Below are 8,771 nucleotides of genomic sequence, written 5' to 3'. Positions count from 1 at the left end.
GAACAGAGCATGCTATTTTAAAATGGATAAATGAGGATGGACTGGACGATGCCACCAGTGTGGGAATGAATGGTGAAACAAAAGTCGAGAATTATTCCATTCAGGTGTTATTCTATAGCACATGACTACTCAGAACAGACTCAGGTAATAAATAGTGTGTAGAAAAGTTGTGTGTATTGAGGTTTGCCTTTAGGAGCTGTCTATGGTGCTGAAATCTCATTAGCATCTGAAAACCTTTATGATTCTACATTTATATCATTTATTTTACTCATTTATTCAGTGTTGTTGTAAAGCACAGTTTTGAAAACCATCCTGAATAGTGGCCTCTGTAAAATAGTATCACTGCTATTATTTTGACAGGGGTCTGACTCATCTGCAGCCCAGGAAAATATTGTGACTGATAATTGATAACAGACTGATGAAGCAAAGTGGTAAAACACACTCGCCAGAATCACCACAGAACTGCAGTTTACATGTTTAATTCACACATATATATAGGCTATGTTGTAGAAATTCTATGCATTACATCATATGCACACTGTAAAGGGAAATACTAAACATGAAATCCAGGAAAGAAATGTCATTTCTACACTCTAAGTGGTGGATAGAAGGACAAATACAAACATATTTATATTCAGTCAGTTTATCTCACCTGTAGTTATTCAATATAATGTAAATAGAACAATTTCACTTCACTGAATGCAGAAGAAAAACATATGTAAGTGTTTCAGTTTCCATCATAATTCATCATATATATATATAGAAAATAAATGTATAAAGGAAAGTGCAGATTCATGTTTTTAACTTGTTCTCTTCACTGATTTTTGTGTTTTCTTTAAAGGGAATCCTTCAACCAGTGGACCAAGTGTCACTGTTACTTACCGTCCTGCCGACGGATCCTCAAGGAAGTTGGAGCTCTTAGGAGATCTGCCCTGTTGTGATCCCAACCTTTGACCCACCTGTGATGTCAAAAAAGCAGGAGGAGAATTTCCCAGTGAGCATCAGCAGTTAATAAAGTAAACATTTTACACTTGCTCCTGTCTGTAGTCAGTTCTCTTTATATCCATAACGTTCGAGCAACATCAGTAATTTCCGTCTTTAATTTGATACGACTGTGAGACGTGATGTTTTGGAAAGTGCAGCCTCCTGCACCTTTCTCCAAGACACACATTGTCATTGATGCACGCTATGGCTACCAAATACACTCACACATGCAGATGTTGACTACTGATTTGGAACCTGTCCACCTGTTTATACATACAAAAGTTGGCGAGCCTACTTTAGTCACCAGTGAAGAAGGAGGGAGGAAGGAGATACAGTGCACAACAGAGAGGGAGGGAGGGAGGGAGAGAGGCAAGCGGAGACACTGTGGCAAAAAATACTTCACCATTAAGACTGAATTAGGCCCTGTGATTCATCCTCTCTGAATTGAGACACACATTTCAAATGTCGTAGGATGCTACATCTCACGTCTGGTAGCCATTTAGCACTACACCTTTCAGGTTTTTGCCGTGAGAGAACTGTGCACCAAACACGCTAAAAAAAAGGGGTGTGAGTGCTACTGCATTTGGGAGGAGGAAGTGTGTGATAAACAACAGAGAGGAAAAGATGCTCTGTCTACACCCAAGTGCATGAATGCACCAGGAACCTGCTTGGGCTACTGCGGATAAAAGCTGGCAGGTCAAACCAGTGGGGGTTTCCTCAAGCGCTCTTTGAGGAAATCCTGCTCTGGAGGCTGCAGCTGACCTCTGACCTCTCTGTGGATGGAGGGAGGAAAAAAAATTCTCACAGAAATCAATGAGGGAGATAAAACAAGATAAACGAAACGATGACGAGTAAACAAGTGGCGTTTGCAGGTACAGGCTGTGGGACTTTGAGATGTGTGATTGCAGGACAAGGCGGGGGGACCCACATGGGGAGAAATGTATCATAGAAGACGTCATCTGCACAAATGGAAGTCACGCAGCAATCAGGGGTCAGTGCCAAAGCTGACGACAGAGTTAGAGAGACAGAGAGAGATCCTGGGTGTGACTAAGACACTCCGACCATGGAAAAACAGTGTGCTGTCCTCCTTTACTCCTCCATAATAACATAAACACATGAGTCAGTCAGGCTGTTTGAGCGGAAATGTTAGATTTGATAACGAAATGAAAATATCGCTCTCTCTATACAGCCTATTGAACTCCAATCCTCCGCCCCGTCCTTTTTTTTAAGCATGTCAATACAATAATAATAACGTCCAAAACATTTGCCCTGGGTGTATGATGGCCCCCGTCTTTTCCACTTGGATCCATGCTCATATGTGTGTGTATGTGTGTGTTGTATACACACAGGTCCTTTTAATTTGTTTGATGTCCCCTCCCATCTGCCTTGTGGCTTTCCATTCCAACTCGTAGGCTGCGTCTTTCTAGGAAACAGTGGGTGTTTTGGTCTGATGTTTACTATTGGGCCCCAGTGAACGAGGGCAAGCTTCCACACCAAAAGAGAGGGACTCAGCGGATCCTTTTGCTGGGTTAACACTTCACGTATTCAACCATTATGGCTAAAAACAAATAACAGAGAAGGGTGCAATAGAAGTGTTGTGGCGTCTTGTTTTTGTGCATTTTACATGGTTTAATGTGTGACTCTTTTAAGAACTTTTGTTTCCTCATTTATTGTTTTAATAAACTAGTAGCTCCACTGTTTCATTACAATATTCATTTTTTAAAAAAAAGATGATCAACCACATATTTAAAAAATACCTAAATTGAAATCTATTAAAAATAAACATTAAAAAAAAACCTTTCAGCTTAATAAAACTATTTTATAACTGACTTGTATTTTGTGCATCATTAAGGTCTCTGTGGGATTATTTAAAATTTATTTTTGTCCAATTTGTTTACATGGTTTTTCACTATGTATACTAACTCACAGATTAATTTTAACAAAACTCAAAAGAAGCTTGAAAAGCGAGATTTCCAGTCTGGAGGAACCTTTGCCAGGTTCAGTGTGTGGAACCCTTTTTGTTGAGAGTGTGTGCAGAGGGATGGCTGGCCAGGTTTTGTTTGAATTTCAAGCCCAGATTAAGGAACCCTGCGCCCTCTCCTCCCTCCCCTCCCCTCCCCCTATTTATTTTTCCATCTCTCCTGCCTAAATGATGTCAATGGAAGCAGAGCTATAGTGCTATTTATAGAACGTCCCCCTTACACCACACACACACACACACACACAAATACACAAACCACCACTTAGGTTTACATACCCCTTACTCCTCTACCCCCCCTCCGCCCCCACAGCCAACACCAACCATCCTTAGCATCACATGCTCGGTTGGGAGCTCTGCTGCACACAATAAACCACCTCAAGAGAAGAATCCGCATGAATAGAACCGCTGAATATTTATGAACGGCTTTGCCACATGTGCACCGCGCGCACACGCATGCGCGCACGCCCTCACCCCTCCTCTGCCCCAACACCCATCCTCGCCACCCCCTCTTCTTTAATGTATGTGTGTGTGTGTACTGTATGTGTTTGCTCTCCATGCTTGGTTATTGCCCGTGCAGCCGTACTTCCCTCTGCAGGAGGGAAAAAAAACCCTTTGAGAGGGACAGGAGCGACGCGCGCCCCCTGCGTTCTTCTTCTTCTGCGCTTCATTCACTCATTTCGTCAGTCATTCATTCATTCACCACTTTCCCACTCACTCATTCACACAGATCCTCCCACAAAGCCTGTGAATGGACGGATAAATGGGATGAACGCTGGATGCCACCTGTTTTGTTTGTGCACTATTTGTTGCTGTTATTTCTAGTCTGTTTTGGTGGTTTTCTACAGTTGGAATCACAAACTTGTGCGCGTGCGTTTATGCGCGTGCGTGGATTGAGGGGGGGGGGTTGATATCTAACATGCCAAGTCTCAGGGGACACCAGAGTACACAGTGTTCCCTGGGTATGAGTTTTGGGAGCTCTATGCATAGACCAAATAACACCCCCCTCCTCCCATCTCTCTCTCTACGACTCTTTCTGTCTCTTGACATTCACATGCTATATTACGTAACATAGTTTGGGGGGGGGGCTTGAGTTGAAAGCTGGAGGGGTGGTGGTGATGGGGGTGTTTAAAGTCTCCTTCCATCACAAATAAATGCACGGTTTGCTGCACAAGCGTCTTCGATTGAGAAGAACTCATGAGGTCTGTTTTTTTTTTTAGACTGCCTTCTATTTCTGAAAGGCGGCCGTGATAAAAATAAACTACCACCCTCTCTCCCTCCCTCCCCATCATCCACCCCCATCCACTCTTAGACTCAGAAACGCTGAATTTCAAACCCGTCCTTAATCAACGGAATCGTGTAAATACCTATCGGGGATGATGCGGCTGATCATCTTTTAGGTTTATCGGTTTTTCAGCACTGCGGGTTAATGATGAGTTCAGAGGTCTAACGGGGTAAAGACCCGTCTAGAAATCTGTTTAATCACGTTTTTTGTTTCCAGAATAGCTTAATTTAAAGCTGATATAAATAGATGTGGTGGATTTCTCGTCTTTTCAGTGGCGGAGAAGGAATAAATGGCCGCTTCTCCTCATATATTTTCATTTATTCTGGATTTAAGTGTTTATTATTTGTCTCTGTTGGCTATAAAAAGAAAGACGCGCATCGGTGCCTTGTATGTTTGACCAATTGTATTTTTGTCGTGCGACCGGAGGAATTAAAGCGTTTTCTCTTTTTAAAAAAAAAACATCCCCGGCTTGGTGTGGATATAATATACAGCAGCAGAGAGAAGGGCTGGTTGGTATTTATAGCGATACTGTGTACATCCAGCGGTCACACGTGCAGCAGCCGCTTCCCTGCACTCCTGCTGAAGTTGACATGTTAACACTCACTGGCTGCTATATTTAGCCCAGCCTCACAGTGCTGTTACTATTCCCAGCATTGTACATGAGGGGGCGGACTTTGCGTTTTTTTTTTTTTTTTTTTTTTTTTTATAAAAGGGAAGAAAAAGTTCCCCTTTCACAACTGATTTATTTTTCCGCGTTCACCCCTGCCTGCTATCTGCCAGTGATACCTCACTATTTCAGGGACGCTGCAGTTAAAACGATCACGATTCCAAGAATGAAGGACAATGATAGAAAAGCGGTGTTTTGATTGGTCATAAATTCATGCCTGAACAGAAATAGCCAACAATTCTGAATGCAGACGTGGACCAGCCGCCCTTTTGAGGTGTCCTTGAGCTAAACACTGAGTTTGTGCAGCTGACCTTGACCTCTGACCTCCCCTGTGCAGCAACAGTTAAGAAAAAAGGTTTTCTTCACATCACGAATCTAATCAAGCTCTAAATAAGTATTTTAAAGACGTCTAAGTCTGCACACACAGCTACGCTAGCCTGCTTAAAGACAAATGATGGTTCATAGGTGCGTTTTCCAAAATGTGAGTAGTTTATTATGCTTCAATCAAAAGCTGCTGTCACGTCTTTCAAATAAATGTCAAGTAAAACTCTCCTTGGATGCATTTTGGGCAAATCGGTTATGCTACATAAGTGTAGTGTGTTGTCAGAACCATGGACAGCTCCCATTAGCTCGCATCCATATAGGTTCAGCACCGTGGACAGCTCCGAGACGTTTCCCTACATATCCACACTCTAAAAACTGTCCTTGTTCCTCTCCTAGCAACTTTTCCTAGACCTTAATGGGAAAAGTCATGAGGCCGAGTAAGGGTCTAAAGAAGAAACAACGGTGAGGCTATAAAAAAAGAAAAGCAATGTCACTCACACTGGATGAAGTGTTAATTCCAGTTGTGACTGATGCCAAAAATGTGCGATATCATCTTTGCGGCTCTTACATTTCAGTAGACGCCACTTAGATACTCAGGGGTTACTTATCTCAGTTAAGAACCATCTTCATCCAAACTACTTTTCAACAGTACCCCTTATTTCCTGCCACACCCTGAGTCTCTTTTGATCAGCAAAGGAGCTCATATGAGACTTAGCTTGTTATCCTCTCTGATAAACGTAGGCCTAAGAAGTGCTTGTTCCCCGGGTGACAAGTTTCCCATTGCTATCTGCTTACAGTACGTCCCAGCCTAACTTCAGTGGCAGCTGCATCAGCTTATATTTAGAAAGAAAAAACTCCTTTTTTCTGATGTGCATCTTTGACAAAGTCCGGCCTGACCGTTACAACTGCAGCTACTCTATATTAGCTCACTTGCTGTAAAGACAGAAACTGGATCAGAAAACTACATTTCCCCGAGAATTCCTCTGATCACTGTTAAAAGTTGGGCAATGAAGTTGGAGAAAATTTTGCAATCTAACTAAAAACAAGTGGTGTAAAATCATGTAGGTCTGTTGTATTACTCATTGTGTTAAATGAGTGATTACATCAGTGAAAGTACAGTATGTACTGCAGGCTACAGTTATCACTGTGGACTGTATGTGGTGGTAGTTTGCCAGTAAACCATTACATGTTTACTTCAACTGTAACTATAAGTTACATCATCTTTTCATTGAGACATCAAACATGGATTGATGTTGTTGGGGTCAACAAAATAGCAACACTGAACGCAACACAACACAACAAACAGTAGTGTGGCCTGGCCACCACACCACTGGCAACAAAATCATGAAAACTGAAAATCAGGGTCTTAAAGTGTGGTTCATTTGCAGAGAACAGGCACCCATTGCTGCAAAGAGCAGATTTTGCTTCAGGTCTGTTAGGGGACAGTATGAAGGCCTTGTCTTATCACCACCACCACCACCACCCCTCCCAAAGGTTGGCAATAAAGTGAGGAAACCCATCGAGTTCCACCAAGTGCTTCAGGACTATTGATTTACCTTCACTTCTACTCTCACATGGACTCGTACAGTCGCTCCCTTCCTTCTCTTTCTCTCTCTGAGGGTCGTCTTCGCTTCCTCTCCCGCTGCTGCCGCCCACTCCTCCTCCACCACTTGATTATTTTCAGCTCCGCCGTGTGTGTGTGTGTGTGCAAACGCATGTGCCAGGCATTGGCTGGCTGGCTGGCTGGCTGGCTGGATGGCTGGCTGGCTGGCTGGCTGACTGGCGGGCTGGTTTGGGAAATACCTGGTCACGATCAATGAGGAGAGGGTTCATCTCGGTTGCGCACCGCCCCCTACTGTCCTGCAACGAGAACTGAAACTTAGACCTTAAACGCACCATGATGCTTGTGCCAAAAGACGTACAGTATCTCTGCAAAAAATGAGTAAAAAGGGGAAAATAAATTTTTAAAAAAAGGGTGCAACAGAAAGACATTCGTGAGATACTGAGACCCTGCTACTGTAACACACAAGCTACTGTGACTGTGCACAATCAAATATGCACGTAAACACAGAAATATTGCATCGAAAAAATCGAGTTAATGGAGCATGTGTGATGTGTTATCGCTGTTGCAGCCTCAGTTCATTGATTGAATACACTGACACGGTAACAGACAAATACAGCAGGCTTTTAATCACTAAATATTTTCGGTCTGGGTCATGAAAAGGAAGGGATGTGATTTACACTGATGTATATTTGTCTCTCTCTCTCTGTCTTTTCTGCATTGCTCACCCGGATCGCAGTGTTCCTCCATGCGCCTTAACCCGAGCACAAATACAAAGAGAGACAAAAAGACATCATGAAAGCTTTAAGTGACTCGTTCGGTGGGGATAAAAATAGACCTGGTTGCTCTGCGAGGAAAACCCTGGTCTGGATCGCCCTCTAGAGGGGAGACTCTGCCGAGACAAGAGCCATTTTTATTTTCTGCAATAAAGACGCTGTATTGTTCAAAAGTGACAAAAGATACGATCAATATATCCAAAAACCTACATCCCTTATCAATGAATCCGTATTTATATGATAAACCCTTTTTAATTTTTGTAAATTCTCAGTTTTACTAAGTTGAGACATGTTTAAATTATACATATATTTTTGTTTTACAACAGTAGGAGTTAAAAATTACTAGTAAGCTTAATTTGCATATAAAGAAGACGCTAAAAATGAGTTTATGTGGTTTATCTTCCACAACATGCCTAACAAATGGACTCATTCTGCAGCTTATTTTGTGCTTTATATTATACTAAAGTTGATGCATGTAAATGAAGAGTTTCTGCATGAATATTGTGGGTACTGAAGCATTACCAAAACAAAGGAAACCGGATTGTTGCATCTGCGCTACATCATCAGTTTCATTAATATGCAACTTTTATATAAACGATGTGGAGGGTTGATGGTTGTTTTTCCGAGTTTAAACTGTCTAGTTGTCTCTCTGTGTAAAACACTGCCACAGTCGATTCAGAAAATTGAGAGTTTAAGCGCCCCCCTCCCCTCCACCAAAGCATCCACCTACACACACGTGTCTTCACATGCAGACCTGTAGCTCCCACTGAGACATCACCGGGCCTTTCTCTATCTTTATGAGAACCAGTCTTGGACCTTCTGCAGTGCATGTGGACCTGTGCCTAGGATTAAAACTTGGGGTTAAGGTTAGTATTAGAACTAATACAAAAAAAAAAAAAAAAAGAATGTTCCTTCAGGACTACACTCCAGGACTTGGATTAAATTAGGATTCAGGCAAGTTTAGGAAGAGGTTCGGTTTGGTTGGGACTTGGATTCTGATATAAGACTTAAGATTAGCTGGACAAAGAATAAAACACCTTTCACACCCAATAACTGTGTCATGTGTGCAGAAATAGACCTAAAAACATACAAACTAGTCAAAACTAACATTTACATTTCAAAACTTGCACAAGGCTCCAGGTCAAGACCAGATCTATAGTGAGGTCACTAAATGATTAATACATAATTTGGCTTCT

The sequence above is a fragment of the Lates calcarifer genome, linkage group LG10 (genome assembly GCF_001640805.2).
Source record: "Lates calcarifer isolate ASB-BC8 linkage group LG10, TLL_Latcal_v3, whole genome shotgun sequence".
Classification (NCBI taxonomy): domain Eukaryota; kingdom Metazoa; phylum Chordata; class Actinopteri; family Centropomidae; genus Lates; species Lates calcarifer.
The sequence above is the reverse complement of the archived record's forward strand: the minus strand, read 5'-3'. Positions refer to the sequence as shown.